The sequence below is a fragment of the Manis javanica genome, chromosome 8, assembly GCF_040802235.1.
Source record: "Manis javanica isolate MJ-LG chromosome 8, MJ_LKY, whole genome shotgun sequence".
Lineage (NCBI taxonomy): Eukaryota > Metazoa > Chordata > Mammalia > Pholidota > Manidae > Manis > Manis javanica.
In genome coordinates this window covers 119,203,324-119,222,753 of record NC_133163.1, presented here as the reverse complement: position 1 = coordinate 119,222,753, position 19,430 = coordinate 119,203,324, and the positions used below count along the sequence as shown (strand labels likewise).

General features: G+C 38.7%; 1 protein-coding gene across 16 annotated transcripts in view; it reads right to left on the bottom strand.

Annotated features, from left to right (window-relative positions):
• The window catches only part of LRRC49 (leucine rich repeat containing 49), a 201,467-nt gene that overhangs the window by 72,357 nt on the left and 109,680 nt on the right, over window positions 1-19,430 (bottom strand). Inside the window, exon 1 of one of the 16 annotated variants that reach the window (XM_073212111.1) lies at window positions 15,421-15,560. The exons of the other annotated variants lie outside the window; for them this stretch is intronic. The gene's annotated coding sequence lies outside the window, so the exon portion shown is untranslated. Of the gene's footprint in view, window positions 1-15,420; window positions 15,561-19,430 lie in introns of those variants that run through there. 16 annotated transcript variants of the gene reach the window in all.

Below are 19,430 nucleotides of genomic sequence, written 5' to 3'. Positions count from 1 at the left end.
ATATTCTGGATGTTAACCCCTTGTCGGATGTGTCATTTACAAATATATTCTCCCATACTGTAGGATGCCTTTTTGTTCAGTTGATGGTGTCCTTTGCCATACAGAAACTTTTTAGTTTGATGTAGTCCTATGAGTTCATTTTTTCCTTTGTTTCCCTTGCTCAAGGAGATGCCTTCAGGAAGAAGTTACTCATACTTATATTCAGGAGATGTTTGCCTACATTGTCTTCTAAGAGTGTTATGGTTTCATGACTTACATTCAAGTCTTTAATCCATTTTGAGTTTACTTTTGTGTGTGGGGTTAAACAGTAATCCAGTTTCATTCTCTTGCATGTAGCTGTCCAGTTTTGCCAACACCAGCTGTTGAAGAGGCTGTCGTTTCCCCACTGTATGTCCATGGCTCCTTTATCGTATATTAATTGACCATATAGAGGGTTTATATCAGGGCTCTCTAATATGTTCCATTGGTCTATAGGTCTGTTCTTGTGCCAGTACCAAATTGTCTTGATTACTGTGGCTTTGTAGTAGAGCTTGAAGTTGGGGAGCATAATTCCCCCTGCTTTATTCTTCCTTCTCAAAATTTCTTTGGCTATTCAAGGTCTTTTTTTTTTTTTTGAGGGGGCATCTCTCATATTTATTGATCAAATGGTTGTTAACAACAATAAAATTCAGTATAGGGGGGTCAATGCTCAATGTACAATCATTAATCCATCTCAAGCCTAACTCTCGTCAGTCTCCAATCTTCTGAAGCATAACGAACAAGTTCTTACATGGTGAACGAATTCTTACATAGTGAATAAATTCTTACATGGTGAACAGTACAAGGGCAGTCATCACAGAAACTTTCAGTTTTGATCATGCATTATGAACTATAAACAATCAGGTCAAATATGAATATTCATTTGATTTTTATACTTGATTTATATGTTGATCCCACATTTCTCCCTTTATTATTATTATTATTTTTATTTTTAATAAAATGCTGAAGTGGTAGGTAGATGCAAGATAAAGGTAGAAAACATAGTTTAGTGTTGTAGGAGAGCAATTGTAGATGATCAGGTGTGTGCCTGTAGACTATGTGTTAATTCAAGCTAGACAAGGGCAATAAAACATCCATGGATGCAGAAGATTTCTCTCAAAGCAGGGGGGGTGAGGTTCTGAGCCTCACCTCTGTTGATCCCCAATTTCTCATCTGATGGCCCCCCTGCGACTATGCCTGTCTTAGGTTGTTCCTCCCTTGAGGAATCTTACCCGTCTCTGGCTAACCAGTCATCTTCCGGGGCCATACAGGGAAATGTAAAGTTGGTAAGTGAGAGAGAAGCCATATTGTTTGAAAAGGTTTGCTTTTTACTTCTTTGCAGATTTATGCCCTGTGGCTTCTATGCCCAGCATTTGTCTTGACGTATCTTTACCACTTGGAGGAATTATGATACTCGGTAAATTCGATATGAGGCACGAATTCTATTTAAGGGTTGTAATTAGGAAGGAAGAAGAAAAGCTATAGATGTAGCATATGAAGGAAACATGGGAGGATTGATTATTTCTTTGACATATCTTCTTGTAGAGTACCTTAAGTATGTATAGGTTTTAAACTACTAACTAATTTGCACACACATATTAACATAATAGGAATACGGTGACATAAACAAAGCAAATCTATAATTACCATCCATCTCCAGTGAAGCCATGAAAACCATTTAGGCACCCTAGGCATTTGTGAAAATTTGTCTATGATATGATGGATATTGTTCTACTGTACTTGAACAGTCTGAGAGAAATCAGACAAATTAAAGCAGCCCATTTCTGGGATCTGTTCACCTCCCATATGTCCTTTTAACCGTAGATAGTCTATAGTCATAAGATTTTGGAGCGCTACACCTTGCACCCCTCCCAACTCCTGGTTGAGTTCCAACAGTACAGATCCGGTCAAATTCGTTGTCTCACTGTATGTACATGCCAGCCTAGACATCTCCCTCCTCATTCCAATGGCAAGTCCAGGAAACGGTGGGGTGGACACAGCCACGACCGCAGCATCGCCCGGATCCCTGTGGAGGCTTTTATTCGAGGTCTTTTGTGGTTCCATATGAATTTTAGAATGATTTTCTCTAGTTCATTGAAGAATGCTGCTGGAATTTTGCTAGGAATTGCATTGAATCTATAGACTGCTTTAGGCATGATGGCCATTTTGACAGTATTAATTCTTCCTATCCATGAGCATGGGATGAGTTTCCATTTATTTGTATTTCTATAATTTCTCTTAAGAATGTGTTATGGTTTTCAGGGTCTTTCACTTCCTTGGTTAGGTTTATTCTGAGGTATTTTATTCTTTTTGATGCAACTGTAAAGGGAATTGTTTTCCTGATTTCTCGCTCTGCTAGTTCATTGTTAGTGTATAGGATGCAACAGATTTCTGTGTATTAATTTTGTATCCTGCAACTTTGCTGAATTCAGATATTAGATCTAGTAGTTTTGGAGTGGATTCCTTACATTTTTAATGTACAATATCATGTCACCTGCAAATAGGGACAGTTTAACACCTTCCTTGCCAATCTGGATGCCTTTTATTTCTCTGTGGTGTATGATTGCCATTGTGAGGACCTCAAGGACTATGTTGAACAGAAGTGGGGAAAGTGGGCATCCTTGTGCTGTTCCCAATCTTAAAAGAAAAGCTTTCAGCTTCTCGCTGTTAAGTATGATGTTGGCTGTGGGTTTGTCATATATGGCCTTTATTATGTTGAGGTACTTGCCCTCTATACCCATTTTGTTGAGAGTTTTTATGATGAATGGATGTTGAATTTTGTCAAATGCTCTTTGTACATCTATGGAGATGATCATGTGGCTTTTGTCTTCTTTTTGTTGATGTGGTGGATGATGTTGATGGATTTTCGAATGTTGTACCATCCTTAAATCCCTGGAATAAATCCTACTTGATCATGATGGATGATCTTTTTGATATATTTTTGAATTTGGTTTGTTAATATTTTGTTGAGTATTTTTGCATCTATGTTCATCAAGGATATTGGTCTGTCATTTTCTTTTTTGTGGTGTCTTTGCCTGGTTTTGGTATTAGAGTGATGCTGGCCTCATAGAATGAGTTTGGGAGTATTCCCTCTTCTTCTGTTCTTTGGAAAACTTTAAGGAGGACGGGTATTAGATCTTCACTAAATGTTTGATAAAATGCAGCAGTGAAGCCATCTGGTCCAGGGGTTTTGTTCTTAGGTAGTTTTTTGATTACCACTTCAATTTCGTTGCTGGTAATTGGTCTGTTCAGATTTTCTGTTTCTTTCTTGGCCAGCCTTGGAAGGCTGTATTTTTCTAGAAAGTTGTCCATTTCTTCAAGGTTATCCAGTTTGTTAGTATACAATTTTTCATAGTATTCTCTAATAGTTCTTTGTATTTCTGTGGTGTCCGTAGTGATTTTTCCTTTCTCATTTCTGATTCTGTTTATGTGTGTAGACTCTCTTTTTTTCTGATAAGTCTGGCTAGGGGGTTATCTATTTTGTTTTTTTTCTCAAAGCACCAGCTCTTGCTTTCATTGATTCTTCCTATTGTTTTATTCTCAATTTTATTTATTTCTGCTCTAATCTTTATTATGTCCATCCTTCTACTGACTTTGGGCCTCATTTGTTCTTCTTTTTCTAGTTTCATTAATAGTGAGCTTAGCCTGCTTATATGGGATTGTTATTTCCTGAGGTAGGCCTGTATTGCAATATACTTTTCTCAGCACAGCCTTTGCTGTGTCCCACAGATTTTGTGTTGTTGAATTATTGTTGTCATTTGTCTCCATAAATTGCTTGACTTCTGTTTTTATTTGGTCATTGATCCATTGGTTATTTAGGAGAATGTTGTGAAGCCTCCATGTGTTTGTGGGATTTTTCATTTTCTTTGTGTAATTTATTTCTAATTTCATACCTTTGTGGTCTGAGAAACTGGTTGGTACAATTTCAATCTTTCTGAATTTACTGAGGCTTTTTTTGTGGCCTAGTATATGATCTATTCTTGAAAATATTCCATGTGCACTTGAGAAGAATGTGTATTCTGCTTCTTTTGGGTGTAGAGTTCTGTAGATGTCTGTTAGGTCCATCTGTTCTAGTGTGTTGTTCAGTGCCTCTGTCTCCTTACTTATCTTCTGTCTGGTTGATCTGGCCTTCAGAGTGAGTGGAGTGTTGAAGTCTCCTAGAATGAATGCATTGCATTCTATTTCCCCTTTTAATTCAGTTAGTATTTGTTTCACATATGTAGGTGCTCCTGTGTTGGAAGCATAGATATTTATAATGGTTATATCTCCTTGTTGGATTGACCCCTTTATCATTATGTAATGTCCTTCTTTGTCTCTTGTGACTTTGTTTGTTTTGAAGTCTATTTTCTCTGATACAAATACTGCAACTCCTGCTTTTTTGTCTCTATTAGTTGGATGAACTATCTTTTCCATCCCTTCACTTTTAGTCTGTGTACGTCTTTGGGTTTGAAGTGAGTCTCTTGTAGGCAGCATATAGATGGGTCTTGTTTTTTTATCCATTCCGTGACTCTATATCTTTTGATTGGTGCATTCAGTCCATTTACCTTTAGGGTGATTATCGATAGGTATGTACTTATTGCCATCGCAGGCTTTAGATTCATGGTTACCTAAGGTTCAAGGTTAACTTCCTTTCTATCTAAGAGTCTAACTTAACTCACTTAATATGCTATTACAAACACAATCTAAGGTTTCTTTTCTTTTTCTCCTCTTTTTCCTTCCTCCTCCATTCTTTATATATTAGGTATCATATTCTGTACTCTTTGTCTATCCCTTGATTGACATTGGGGATAGTTAATTTAATTTTGCATTTGCTTGTAATTAGCTGTTCTACTTTCTTTACTGTGGTTTTATTACCTCTAGTGACAGCTATTAAACCTTAGGAACACTTCCATCTACAGCAGTCCCTCCAAAATAGACTGTAGAGATGGTTTGTGGGAGGTAAATTCTCTCAGCTTTTGCTTATCTGTAAATTGTTTAATCCCTCCTTCAAATTTAAATGCTAATCTTGCTGGATAAAGTAATCTTGGTTCCAGGCCCTTCTGCTTCATGGCATTAAATACATCATGCCACTCCCTTCTGGCCTGTAAGGATTCTGCTGAGAAGTCTGGTGTTAGCTGGATGGGCTTTCCTTTGTATGTGATCTTATTTGTCTCTCTGGCTGCTTTTAACAGTCTGTCCTTATCCTTGATCTTTGCCATTTTAACTACTATATGTCTTGGTGTTGTTTTTCTTGGGTCCCTTGTGTTGGGAGATCAGTGGATCTCCATGGCCTGAGAGACTATCTCCTTCCCTAGATTGGGGAAGTTTTCAGCAGCAATTAGTTCCTGAAAGACACTTTCTATACCTTTCTCTCTGTCTTCATCTTCTGGTACCCCTATTATGTGAATATTGTTCCATTTGGATTGGTCACACAGTTCTCCCAATATTCTTTCATTATTAGAGATCCTTTTTTCTCTCTGTTCCTCAGCTTCCTTGTCTTCCTCTTCTCTAGTTTACATTTTATTTATCGTCTCCTCCACCATATCCAATCTGCTTTTTTTTCTTAATTCCAAATTTATTAGTCATAGGGAATAGAAACAAACATTTTAGCAGCAAGACCACCCCTCCCCCTCCTACCCTCACCCTTCCTTAGTTAAAGGACAGAAATGAAGTGGGACTTGCCCCTGGTTGTTAGATACAGAACTAAAATCCAGGCAAACTGCCACGAAAAAGAGCAGCAGCTAAAAAACATATTGCACACGGAGTGTGAATGGAAACACCCCACACACAAATCAATTTGGCATTATGTGTGAAGGGTCTTAGATATGTCCATATTCTTTAACTACTCTGGGACTGATTCCATTCACCCTTACCCCAGCTTCTCTTTTCTAATAGTTGATTCCAAAAAATAAGCTGACATATAAAGAAGTTCATGGGAGACTTATTTTAGCACATTGGAAGCAAACTACAAGCCCATCTGTGGGGGAATATTTAAATAAGTTATGGAGCATCTGCTCATGGGTGATTAAGGAACATTTGATGGAGCATTTCAGAGAATGGAAGACAATATGGGAAAATGCTTATGGTAAGTGAAAAAGGCAGGCTGCAGATATGTTCACAACTGCATAGAAGATGCATGGCTGAATGACTGGAAGCCCACTGAGAAGAGGCAATGATTTGCTTTGCGGAAGAAGTTTTCAATGTTCTGGTTGATGAGAAATTTTTTCTGGGAGAAGCCATTTCCAACCTGATTCATACTTTTCAGTCATAAGAAGAGATAGCATCTGCAGAGCAAAACTTGGTTGACACTCTGTAAAACTGTTTCCCAAATTTTTTAAATTATGAAATGAATTTAGCAACAGGACAGCATATATAAAAAGGGGAGAATAGACAAAAGGGAGTGACCCATAATTTCATCATTCTAATGAAAACAAACAAACAAAATCCCAAAGATGAATAACTTAAAAATGATTTAAGTAAGCTTTCTTAGCTGGAGTCTGATTGAGGCTGTCCTTAATATTACTACTGAAGTGATTTCCCCCAAATCTGCTCTGGGCTCCTCATTCCCCACAGGATGGAATCCACAACTGTTAGTGGCCATACAGGACTTTTCTTCATTGCCTCCGTCTTTGCTCTCCAACGCTGATGACACCTTGCTCTCCTTCCCTTGTTCTTGCTGATCTGGCTGTGGGAAATGCCCCTACTTTGACTAGGGCCTCCTGACAAACTCCTCTTTGCTCGTCAGAGCACAGTTCAAATAACCCCTCCTTGGTGATGCTTTTGCTTAGCTCCCCTGAACAGTGAGTGCTTTCCCTTTGCATTTCTGCTGCTCTCTTATTTATCATCTTAGCCAATACTTTATGTTGCACTGCATTTATCTAAATTTGTCTCCTCCAATGGTCTCTGGGTTCAAGGACTTAGGAACTGCATCAGACTCTTCTCTGTATCCCCAACACAGTGCATGAAGTCCAGCACACACACAAAAAGCTAATTTTATTTTTGTTGACATTTTTCTGACCAGTTCAAAAAATTCTCTAGTCACATTTTATGACTATTCTGATGGCAGAAGTAGGGTGTCTGTTGCAGAAACTTTGGGAATACAGAAACATGCAGAATGAAATGACGATCACATGTAATTCCCATACCCATAAATCACCATGGAATGTGCTCCAGTTCTGTTTCTGAGCATATGAAACACACACAGACATCCTTGAAGGCGATTTTGCATTCTGATTTATCATATCAAATACATAGACATAAATAGTCCTTAACAGGATATTCATGTACAATGGTTTAGTCAATCTTTGATTACTGGACATTTGGCCATTTCAGGCAACATCCCGTCTTTTCCCTTTCTTCTTTATTTCCTTAACCACAAATGGGTCACCAGGCACTGTGCTATAGTGACCTGGGTACATCCTCTATGCACTCTCTGATTATTTGCATATCATAAATACCCAGATGGGATTTTTTTTGGTATCATTAATCTACAATTACATGAAGAACATTATGTTTACTAGGCTCCCCCCTTCACCAAGTCCCCCCCCCACATACCCCTTCACAGTCACTGTCCATCAGCATAGTAAGATGCTGTAAAATCACTACTTGTCTTCACTGTGTTGTAGAGCCCGCCCCTGTACCCCCACACATTACACATGCTAATTTTAATGCCCCCTTTCTTTTTCCCCACCCTTATCCCTCCCTTCCCACCAATCCTCCCCAGTCCCTTTCCCTTTGGTAACTGTTAGTTCATTCTTGGGTTCTGTGATTCTGCTGCTGTTCTGTTCCTTCAGTTTTCTTTGCTCTTATACTCCAGAGATGAGTGAAATCATTTGGTCTTTCTCCACCTGGCTTATTTCACTAAGCATAATACCCTCTAGCTCCATCCATGTTGTTGCAAATGATAGGATTTGTTTTCTTCTTATGGCTGAATAATATTCCATTGTGTATACATACCACATCTTCTTTATCCATTCATCTACTGATGGACATTTAGGTTGCTTCCATTTCTTGGATATTGTAAATAGTGCTGCAATAAACATAGGTGCACATCTGTGTTTTTCAAACTGGAGTGCTGCATTCTTAGGGTAAATTCCTAGAAGTGGAATTCCTGGGTCAAATGGTATTTGTATTTTAAACATTTTGAGTAACTTCCACACTGCTTTCCACAATGGTTGAACTAATTTACATTCCCACCAGCAGTGTAGGAGGGTTCCCCTTTCTCCACAAGCTCGCCAACATTTGTTGCTGTTTGGCTTTTGGATGGTAGCCATCCTTACTGGTGTGAGGTGATATCTCATTGTGGTTTTAATTTGCATTTCTCTGATGACAAGCAATGTGGAGCATCTTTTCATGTGTCTGTTGGCCATCTGAATTTCTTCTTTAAAGAACTATCTATTCAGCTCCTCTGCCCATTTTTTAATTGGATTGTTTGCTCTTTGTTTGCTGAGGTGTGTGAGCTCTTTATATATTTTGGATGTCAACCCTTTATCGCATCTGTCATTTATGAATATATTCTCCCATACTGTAGGACACCTTTTTGTTTGATTGATGGTGTCCTTTGCTGTACAGAAGCTTTTCAGCTTGATATAGTCCCACCTGTTCATTTTTTATTTTGTTTCCCTTGCCTGGGGAGATATGTTCATGAAGACATCGTTCGTGTTTATCTCTAAGACACTTTTGCCTATGTTTTTTTCTAAGAGTTTTATGGTTTCATGACTTACATTCAGGTCTTTGATCCATTTCGAATTTACTTTTGTGAATGGGGTTAGACAGTGAACCAGTTTCATTATCTTACATGTAGCTTTCCAGTTTGCCAGCACCATCTGTTGAAGAGACTTTCATTTCCCCATTGTATGTCCATGGCTCCTTTATCATACATTAATTGACCATATATGCTTGGGTTGATGTTTGGAGTCTATTCTGTTCCACTGGTCTGTGGGTCTGTTCTTGTGCCAGTACCAAATTGTCTTGATTACTGTGACTTTGTAGTAGAGCTTGAAGTTGGGAAGCGAGATCCCCCCTACTTTATTCTTCCTTCTCAGGATTGCTTTGGCTATTCGGGTTCTTTGGTGTTTCCATATGAATTTTTGAACTATTTGTTCCAGTTCACTGAAGAATGGTGTTGGTAATTTGATAGGGATTGCATCAAATCTGTATATTGCTTCGGGAAGGATTGCCATTTAGATGATATTAATTCTTCCTAGGCAGGAGCATGGGATGAGTTTCCATTTGTTAGTGTCCTCTTTAATTTCTCTTAAGAGCATCTTGTAGTTTTCAGGGTATAGGTCTTTCACTTCCTTGGTTAGGTTTATTCCTAGGTATTTTATTCTTTTTGATGCAGTTGTGAATGTAATTGTTTTCCTGATTTCTCTTTCTATTGGTTCATTGTTAGTGTATAGGAAAGTCACAGATTTCTGTGTGTTAATTATGTATCCTGCAACTTTGCTGAATTCCGATATTAGTTCTAGTAGTTTTGGAGTGGAGTCTTTAGGGATTTTTATGTACAATATCATGTCATCTGCAAATAGTGACAGTTTAACTTCTTCTTTACCAATCTGGATTCCTTGTATTTCTTTGTTTTGTCTGATTGCCATGGCTAGGACCTCCAGTACTATGTTGAATAACAGTGGGGAGAGTGGGCATCCCTGTCTTCTTCCTGATCTCAGAGGAAAAGCTTTCAGCCTCTTGCTGTTCAGTATGATGTTAGCTGTGGGTTTATCATATATGGCCTTTATTATGTTGAGGTACTTGCCCTCTATACCCATTTTGTTGAGAGATGTGTGACGTGATATCTCATTGTGGATATGAATTTGGATAATGAATAGATGATGAATTGGATGATGAATTTTGTCGAATGTGTTTTCAGCATCTATGGAGATGATCATGTAGTTTTTGTCCTTCTTTTTGTTGATGTGGTGGGTGATGTTGATGGATTTTCGAATGTTGTACCACCCTTGCATCCCTGAGATAAATCCCAATTGATCATGGTGTTTGACCCTCTTGATGTATTTTTGAATTTGGTGTGCTAATATTTTGTTGAGTATTTTTGCATCTATATTCTTCAGGGATATTTGTGTGCAGTTTTCTTTTTTTGTGGTGTCTTTGCCTGGTTTTGGTATTAGAGTGATGCTGGCTTCATAGAATGAGTCTGGAAGTATTCCCTCATCTTTTATATTTTGGAAAACTTTAAGAAGAATGGGTATTATGTCTTTTCTGTATGTCTGATAAAATTCCATGGTAAATCCATCTGGCCCTGGGGTTTTGCTCTTGCGTATTTTTTTTATTATCACTTTAATTTTATTGCTGGTAATTGGTCTGTTTAGATTTTCTGTTTCTTCCTTGGTCAGTCTTGGAAGGTTGTATTTTTCTAGGAAGTTGTCCATATCTTCTACATTTTCCAGTTTGTTAGCATATAGATTTTTATAGTATTCTGTAATGATTCTTTGTATTTCTGTGGGGTCTGTCATAATTTTTTCCTTTCTTGTTTCTGATTCTATTGATGTGTGTAGATTTTCTTTTTCTCTTAATAAGTCTGGCTAGGGGTTTATGTATTTTGTTTATTTTCTCTTGGTTTCATTGATTTTTCTATTGTTTTATTCTTCTCAATTTTATTTATTTCTTCTCTGATGTTTATTATGTCCCTCCTTGTGCTGACTTTGGGCCTCATTTGTTTTTCTTTTTCCAATTTCAATAATTGTGAATTTAGACTATTCATTTGGGATTGTTTTTCCTTCTTTAAATAGGCCTGGATTGCTACATAATTTCTCTTAGAACTGCTGTCACTGCATCCCACAGAAGTTTGGGATTTGTACTGCTGTTGTCATTTGTCTCCATATATTGCTTGATCTCTATTTTAATTTGGTCATTGATCCACTGATTATTTAGGATCATGTTGTTAAGCCTCCTTTTTTTTGTGAGCCTTTTTGTTTTCTTTGCACAACTTATTTCTAGTTTTATACCATTGTGGTCTGAGAAGTTGGTTGGTAGAATTTCAATATTTTGGAATTTACTGAGGCTCTTTTTGTGGCCTAGTATGTGGTCTATTCTGGAAAATGTTCCATGTGCACTTGAGTGGAATGTGTATCCTGCTGCTTTAGGGTATAGTGTTCTGTAGATGTCTGTTAAGTCCATCTGTTCTAGTGTGTTGTTCAGTGCCTCTGTGTCCTTACTTATTTCCTGTCTGGTGGATCTTTCCTTTGGAGTGAGTGGTGTGTTGAAGTCTCCTAAAATGAATGCACTGCATTTCATTTCCTCCTTTAATTCTGTTAGTATTTGTTTCACATATGATGGTGCTCCTGTATTGGGTGCACAGATATTTATAATGGTATATCCTGTTGTTGGACTGAACCCTTTATCATTATGTAATGTCATTCTTTATATCTTGTTACTTTGTTTTGAAGTCTATTTTGTCTGATGCTAGTACTGCAACACCTGCTTTTTCCTCCCTATTGTTTGCATGAAATATCTTTTTCCATCCTTTGACTTTTAGTCTGTGTGTGTCTTTGGGTTTGAGGTGAGTCTCTTGTAAGGAGCAGATAGATGGGCCTTGGTTTTTTATCCATTCTATTACCCTGTGTCTTTTGATTGGTCCATTTAGTCCATTTACATTTAAGGTGATTATTGAAAGATATTTACTTATTGCCATTGCAGGCTTTAGATTCATGGTTACCAAAGGTTCAAGGGTAGCTCCTTTAGTATCTAACCATCTAACTTAACTCATTTATTAAGCTATTATAAATACAGTCTGATGATTCTTTATTTCTCTCCCTTCTTATTCTTCCTCCTCCATTCTTTATATGTTAGGTGTTTTATTCTGTGCTCTTTGTGTTTCCTTTGACTGCTTTTGTGAGTAGGTGATTTTATTTTTTGCCTTTAGTTTGTATTTGGTTGGGCTGCTTTCTCTGTTGTGATTTCATTTTCTCTGGTGACATCTATTTTGCCTTAGGAGTGCTTCCATCTAGAGCAGTCCCTTTACAATATCCTGTGGAGGTGGTTTGTGGGAGGCAAATTTCCTCATCTTTTGCTTCTCTGGGAATTGTTTATTCCCTCATTCATATTTAAATGCTAATCATGCTGGATACACTATCCTTGGTTCAAGGCCCTTCTGTTTCATTGCATTAAATATATCATGCCATTCTCTTCTGGCCTGTAAGGTTTCTGCTGAGAAGTCTGATGATAGCCTGATGGATTTTCCTTTGTAGGTGACCTTTTTTCTCTCTCTGGCTGCCTTTAATACTCTGTCCTTGTCCTTGATCTTTGCCATTTTAATTATTATGTGCCTTGGATTTGTCCTCCTTGGGTCCCTTGTGTTGGGAGTTCTCTGGACATCCATTGTCTGAGAGAGTATTTCTTCCCCCAGTTTGGGGAACTTTTCAGCTATTATTTCTTCAAAGACACTTTCTATCCATTTTTCTCTTTCTTATTCTTCTTGTACCCCTATAATGCGAATATTGTTCCATTTGGATTGGTCACACAGTTCTCTTAGTTTTCTTTCATTCCTGGAGATCCTTTAATCTCTCTCTGCCTCAGCTTCTCTGTGTTCCTGTTATCTTATTTTTACTCCATTAACAGCCTCTTGCCCCTCATCTAGTCTGCTCTTAAGTCCTTCCAGAGATTGTTTTGTTTCTGTATTATCCGTCTTAACTTGTTCCTTTACCTCTTGCATGCTCCCTCTCAGGGGTTGTCTGAGTGATTCTGGACTGGATCAGATTCTTCTTCCTTTTTATGGCTATAGACGTAGTTGTGGGCAGTTGGCGCATGTATTAGGTGGGAGAACAGAGTCCCTTCCTGCTTGTTGGTCAACTTTGCCTCCTCAAAGCAGCTTCCATTTTTATTTCCTGAGCTGCCACAGGTGGGGCAGCAGTTGGGGCAGCCCAGAGTCCTTCAGGGAGGGGCAGGCATGCCGGGTGTGCTCTCCTGCAAGAATGGCGACCCTTGGCACCCTGTCCTGGCTTTCTCTGTCTGTGTGCACTGGCGGGTCCTCTGAGTCTGGCCCGGGTGGCTTCAGAAGAGGCTCTGGGAGTTTGCTGTGCATGCATCCACTCTCAGGCTGCTCTTCTGCTATGGTGGGGCTGCACCGGAGGGGGAATGGATGGGAGGCTTTTTATCACCATGAGGGGCTTCAGAGCTGCCCTGCCTCCCAGGGGGCTGGAGTGCCTGAATTTCCCCGGGATTTCCAGCTGCTGGGTGGAGTGTGCTGGGATGCATTCATCCAGCAGTGAGGCCCCTGTCCCGTTAAGGATTTCAAAAAGCACTCGGTTTACTTTTGTCCCAGGGGTGCCAGCTGCAGGGACCTGCTCACAAATTTTACTGTTTCATTTCCCTAATATCCAGCACACCAAGCACTGTGTGTCTGTGCTCCTGGTGTGGATGACTAGGGCTGGATATGTAGCAGTCATGGCCTTCTACTCCCTCCCCATTCCAACTCCTCTCCTCCTGCTGGGGAGCTGGAGTAGAGGGAGTGCTCAGGTCCCGCCAGGCCGTGGCTTCTATCTTACCCCCTTCATGAGATGCTGAGTTCTCGCAGATGTGTATGTAGCCTGGCTGTTGTACTGTATATTCTGGTCTCTCTTTTAGGAATAGTTGTATTTGTTATATTTTCAAAAATATATATGGTTTTGGGAGGAGATTTCTGCTCCCCTACTCATGCTGCCATTTTGGCTTCTCTGACTCCTCTGGTATATTTTTGACCAGCATAAATAAAACTAATGTATTAATCTATGGTGCCTTGCTATTCTACCCATTGCACAGGAAACCAAAGACTCTAAGACAGCCGAGTTCATTCTACCGATAATTTTCACGATTTGGCTGAGGTTACATATGATGGCAGTAGTCCACATCCTTGACTACTCTTGCTGCCCTTCACCACCATCAAAGAGATTGCCAGAGGAGGTAGGATAGGTAGCCTTGGAGATCAGTATATGTATGCCCCTATTGTTGGCCAATTATGTTGTTTCCATTTTGAGCTGTTATTTCAAAATTCTGTGATGGGCACCCTTATAATCTAAGTTTGCTAGGGCTGTCAAAAAAGCACCACAGACTGGGTGGCTTAAATAACAGAAATTAATTTTCTCATAGTTTTGGAATCTTAAAGTCCAAGATCAAGGTGTCAGCAGGGCTGATTTCTCCTAAGCCCTCTCTCTTTGGCTTGTAAATGGATACCTTCTCCCTGTGTCTTCATGAAGTTTTTCTTCTGTGTGTGTAGGTGTCCTAATCTCTTCTTATCAGGACACTAAGCATGTTGAGCTAGGGCTCACTTATATGACCTCATTTTACCTTAATTACCTTTTTAAGTGCTCTATCTCGAAATACAGTCATTTTCTGAGGTACTGGAGTTAGGACTTCAACATATGAATTTCTGGGGACACAATTCAGCCCATAACACTTATACATAAATATCTATGCATATCTTTAGGTTTGAGCCACATATCCATATCCATCACTTTCTTCTCTTTCTGAATCATGAACCGACAAAGGTAGCTATCTCTTACAGAAATGGCAGATGTCATGAAGATGGTATATTAAATTTCATTTGTTTCATGAACCAGAAAGAATGACGGTCAAGATTTCAGAGTGAAACTGATATTGGAATTGGAAATACAATATAATTTCTCCAGAGATTTCATCAAAACATCAAATATTCATTATTGCAACCTTACCAATTTTAAATAGCATCATGCAGCACTGCTGTTTATCTCTTCATATTGGAACAAAAGATTTATGACATCTCTCATTGAAATTCATAGTCAAGTCATGAGATTAATAACAAGAATAATGTATTCATTCAGGAACCATGGTGCTTTCCTCTAACTGAATGACATTATCTTATTTTATATATGGATAGATATAGATAGATATATGGATATACATAGATACAGATATAGATAGTCATTTCTTATTCAAACCACCTTGAATAAGAAATTAAAAAACTGGAAGCAGAAATGGACAATAAAATAAATAAGAAGAAATGAAAAAGCCAACTGAACTTATGAAAGAAGACAAAATACATATAAAACCAATCTATATATTCCTTGACTCATGAGCAACACAGTATTTCCACATATTCAGGTTCACAAGTAGTAACTCCAAGTGCCAGCTATCTAGCCTACATGAGTATTGTTACATAATTAAGAGACTTTTAAGTGTAGCAGAGGAAAAAAAAATTGGAGTAGAAAGGGGACAGAAACCCCCTCCCACATACACACCAAGGAAGCAACTATAGAAATATGACTAACCCTGAAAATGGCATGAAGACTGCAGAACAGACTGTCTACACCTGGTGAAGAGAATACCACACAGATAAGAGTAAAGTGACAGTGCTGCAATCAAGCAGGACACAAGCCTTTCCCCACATCCCAGCCCACAAGCAGGAGAGAGAGGAATAGAACAGGGAGGGGATAAGTGCTCAGGACCTCTGCTCACCTAGCCCTGGAGATCTGCTATGGGTATACTGGTCCACATTGCATCAGGCTTTGGTAATTAACAGGACTGGACACCTGGGAGAGCTGGAGCACCATGGAAGGCTGAGACTCCTTCTGCTTGTGGACGACAGGCACACTCCGTTGGTCCTGCTGAGACCCAGCACACAGAGGTAGCAGTGTGAGATATCAGCAGCAGCAGGAAGGGTGCCAGAGGAGTGGGAGTTGGACAGAGCCCTATCTGGGGGAGAACGGGCAGGTTGATGATGCTGCCTGAGCCCTCCCTCAGCCCAACTGGTAGGGTGCTCATGGGCCCAGCCCCATATGCTCTACTTCCCTCACTGGTGGCTCAGCCCCAAGGCACATCCTTCAATACCTGCCTGGCCTTCTTGGCACATCACTGGTCAGACCTTACTGCCTGGCAGGCAGATGGAGGCTTTGCCAATTTTCTCAGCCCTCTCTCAGTTGAACTGGGGAGGTGCCTGTGGGAGCTAGCTCCAAATGCCCTTTCCTCCTTGCTAGTGGCCCAGCCATTCTCTGTGCTCCCTTCTGTGTCTGCCCCTGCTGGCCCATCAGCACAGCCATCATTGCCTGGCAGGTAGAGGGAGGCCCCACCCACAATGATCTCAGCAGACATATCCACTGTATGGCCCATAAAGGACCTCTGCTGACAGACAGCAGCCACTGCTGGCAGACAGGCAGAAAGGCAGCCCTACACACAACCTGCCAACAGCAACTTTGGCTCCACTGCAAAAAAGAACCAGGTACAGATGAAGAGTCCTGACCTTCTGGGCACCACTGGATGCCTTCATCATAAAGCCATTATTCTCTAGACCATGAGGCATAGTGGACCAATCTAATACTATGGAAGAAACACAGAAATCCAGCCAACATAAGGAGGCCCAGGAATTTGTTCTAAACAAAAGCAATAGGGTAATACATGAGAAAGATAGCTAAATGAAATGGAGATTACCAATCTTCTTGATAAAGATTTCAAAGTAACAGTCATAAATATGCTCATTGAACTGTGGAAAAGGATTGATCTCAAGGAGAACTTCAACAAATAGAAGATTTGAAAAAGAGCCAATAAGAGATGAAGAACACAGTAATTGAAATGAAAAATACAATGGAGGGAATGAATAATAATTGCTACAAATAGAGGACACAATGAATGAGATGGAAATTAGAGAATAGGAAAACAATGAAGCTGAGGTACAGAGAGAAAAAAGAATCTCTAGAAATCAGAGGATGCTAAGAGAGCTGTGAGACAACTCCAAACAAAGAGATATTTGCATAATAGGAGTACCAGAGGGAGAAGAGAGAGACAGAGAAGCAGGAAGGCCCTTTGAAGAAACGATTCCTGGAAAGTTCCACAGTCTGGGGAAGGAAATATCACCGAGGTCCTGGAGGCATAGAGAGCCCCTGACAAAAGGAAAGAAGAGAACACCAAAACATATAATAATTAAAATGACAAAGACTAAAGATAAAGAGAGGGTACTGACAGCAACTAGAGAGAGGCAAAAAAAATGACACAAGGAAAACCCAATAATGCTATCAGCAGATTTCTCAGTAGAAACTTCACAGGCCAGAAGGGAGAGGCATGAAATATTTAAAGTACTGAAACAGAAGGACCTTCAACCAAGAATTCTGTACCCAGCAAGGTTATCATTCAGAATTAAAGAGGAGATTATAATTTTCCCAGATAAATGAAAGTTAAAAGAATTCACCATCACTAAACAGGCCTTAAGAATATGTCAAAGGGAGTTCTATAGATGGAAATATTTTTAAGCCTACATATTTTTCATCAGCGAAAATAAACTCACAGTAAAGATAGTGGACCAATTACTAACTAAACAGTATGAAGTTAAAAAAGAAAAACAAAAGTACTAAAATCAACTATACACAAAAAAAGTTAAGGAATACACAAAAAATGCATATTATGACATCTAATACATAAAGTGTGGAGGAAGAAGAGTAAAAAGGAAGTACTTGAAAACTGTTCAAAACAGAGTGACCACCAACTTAATACAGATTGTTATATATTTAAAAAACTATCCATGAGCCTTATGATAACCAAAGCCTAAAGCCTATAATAGATACTTAAAAAATCAAGAAGAGAAATACAATCAAAACATTAAAGAAAACCATAAAATAACAAGAGATGAGTACAAGAGAGGAAGAAAGGATCAGAGATGAACTACAAAAACTACCAGAAAACGAAATGGCAGTAAGTACATACCTATCAATAATTACCTTAAATGTAAATAGACTGAATGGACCAATCAAAAGCCTAGTGTGGCAGAATGGATAAATAAACAAGACCCAGTGCTGCATACAAGACACTCATTTCAGACCTAAGGGCATACATAGACTGAAAGTGAAGGAATGGAAAAAAATATTTCATGCAAAGAATAGGGAGAAAAAAGGAGTAGCAGAACTTGTACTGGACAAAATTGATTTCAAATCAAAGACAGTAATAAGACACAAAGAAGGATATTACATAATGATAGAGGGATCAGTCCAACAAGAGAATATAACAGTTATAAATATGTATGCATCTAACATAGAAGCAGACAAATAGGTAAAACAAATACTCAGAGAACAAAAGGGATAAACAGACTGAACTCAGTCATATTAAGGGACTTTAACATACTACTTACATCAATGGACAGATCAACAAGACATAAAATAAATAAGGATACAGAGGCACTGAACAATACATTACACCAGATGAATTTAACTGGTATTTACAGAACATTCCACCCAAGAGCAGCAGGATACACATTTTTCTCAAGTGCACATGGAATAGTCTCCAGAATAGATCACATACTAGGCCACAAAAAGAGTCCTAATAAATTCAAAAAGATCGAAATTGTATCCAGCAACTTCTCAGACCACAATGGTATGAAACTAGAAATAAATTACAGAAAGAAAACAAAAAAGCCCACAAACACATGGAGGCTAAACAACATGCTTCTAAATAATCAATGGATCAATGAACAAAGAAGAAATCAAGCAATATAGGGAGATAAATGAAAACAAAAACACAATACTACAAAATTGTGGGATGCTGCAAAAGTTGTTCTAAGAGGGAAATACAGAGCAATACAGGCCTACTCAAGAATAATTGCAAATAAATAATCTAAACTCACAACTAAGAAAACTTGAAAAAGAAGAATAAAACCCAAAGTGAGTAGAAGAGGGGACATAATAAAGATCAGAGCAGAAAGACATTGAGAATAAAACAGAGAAAAAATTTAATGAAACCAAGAGCTGGTTCTTTGAGAATATAAACAAAATAGACAAACCCCAACCCACATTTATCAAGAAAAAAAGAGAGAGGACACAGTATAAACAAAATCAGAAATGAAAAAGTAATAGTTAAAACTGACACCACAGAAATACAAATTATTAGAGAATTCATGCCAACAAATTGGCCAAACTAGAAGAAATGGACAAATTCCTAGAAAAGTACAACCTCCCAAGACTAACCCAGGAAGCAAAGAATCTGACCAAACCAATTAGTAAGAAAATTGAACTGGTAATCAAAAAACTCCAAACAAACAAAAGTAAAGATGGCTTCACACCTGAATTCTACCAAACATTTAAAGAAAAGCTAGTAGTCATCTGTCAAAGTATTCTAAAAAGTAGAAGATGAGGGAATACTTCCAAACTCATTCTATGAGACCAGTATCACTCTAATACCAAAAGCAGACAGACACAAAAGAAAATTACAAAAAAAAAGAAAATTATAGACAGTATCCCTGATGAATGTAGATGCAAAATCCTAACAAAATATTAGCAGCCGAAATTCAAAAATACATCAAAAGGATCATCACCCACCATGACAAAGTGGGGTTAAGTCCAGGGGTGCAAGGATGTACGATATCCCTAAATCTATCAATGTGATACATCACATTAACAAAAAGGATAAAATGACATGATAAGAGGGAGGAGAAAAGATGTGGTGTGAGTAGGGCAGTGGAAATCTCCCAAAACCATATATATTTTTGA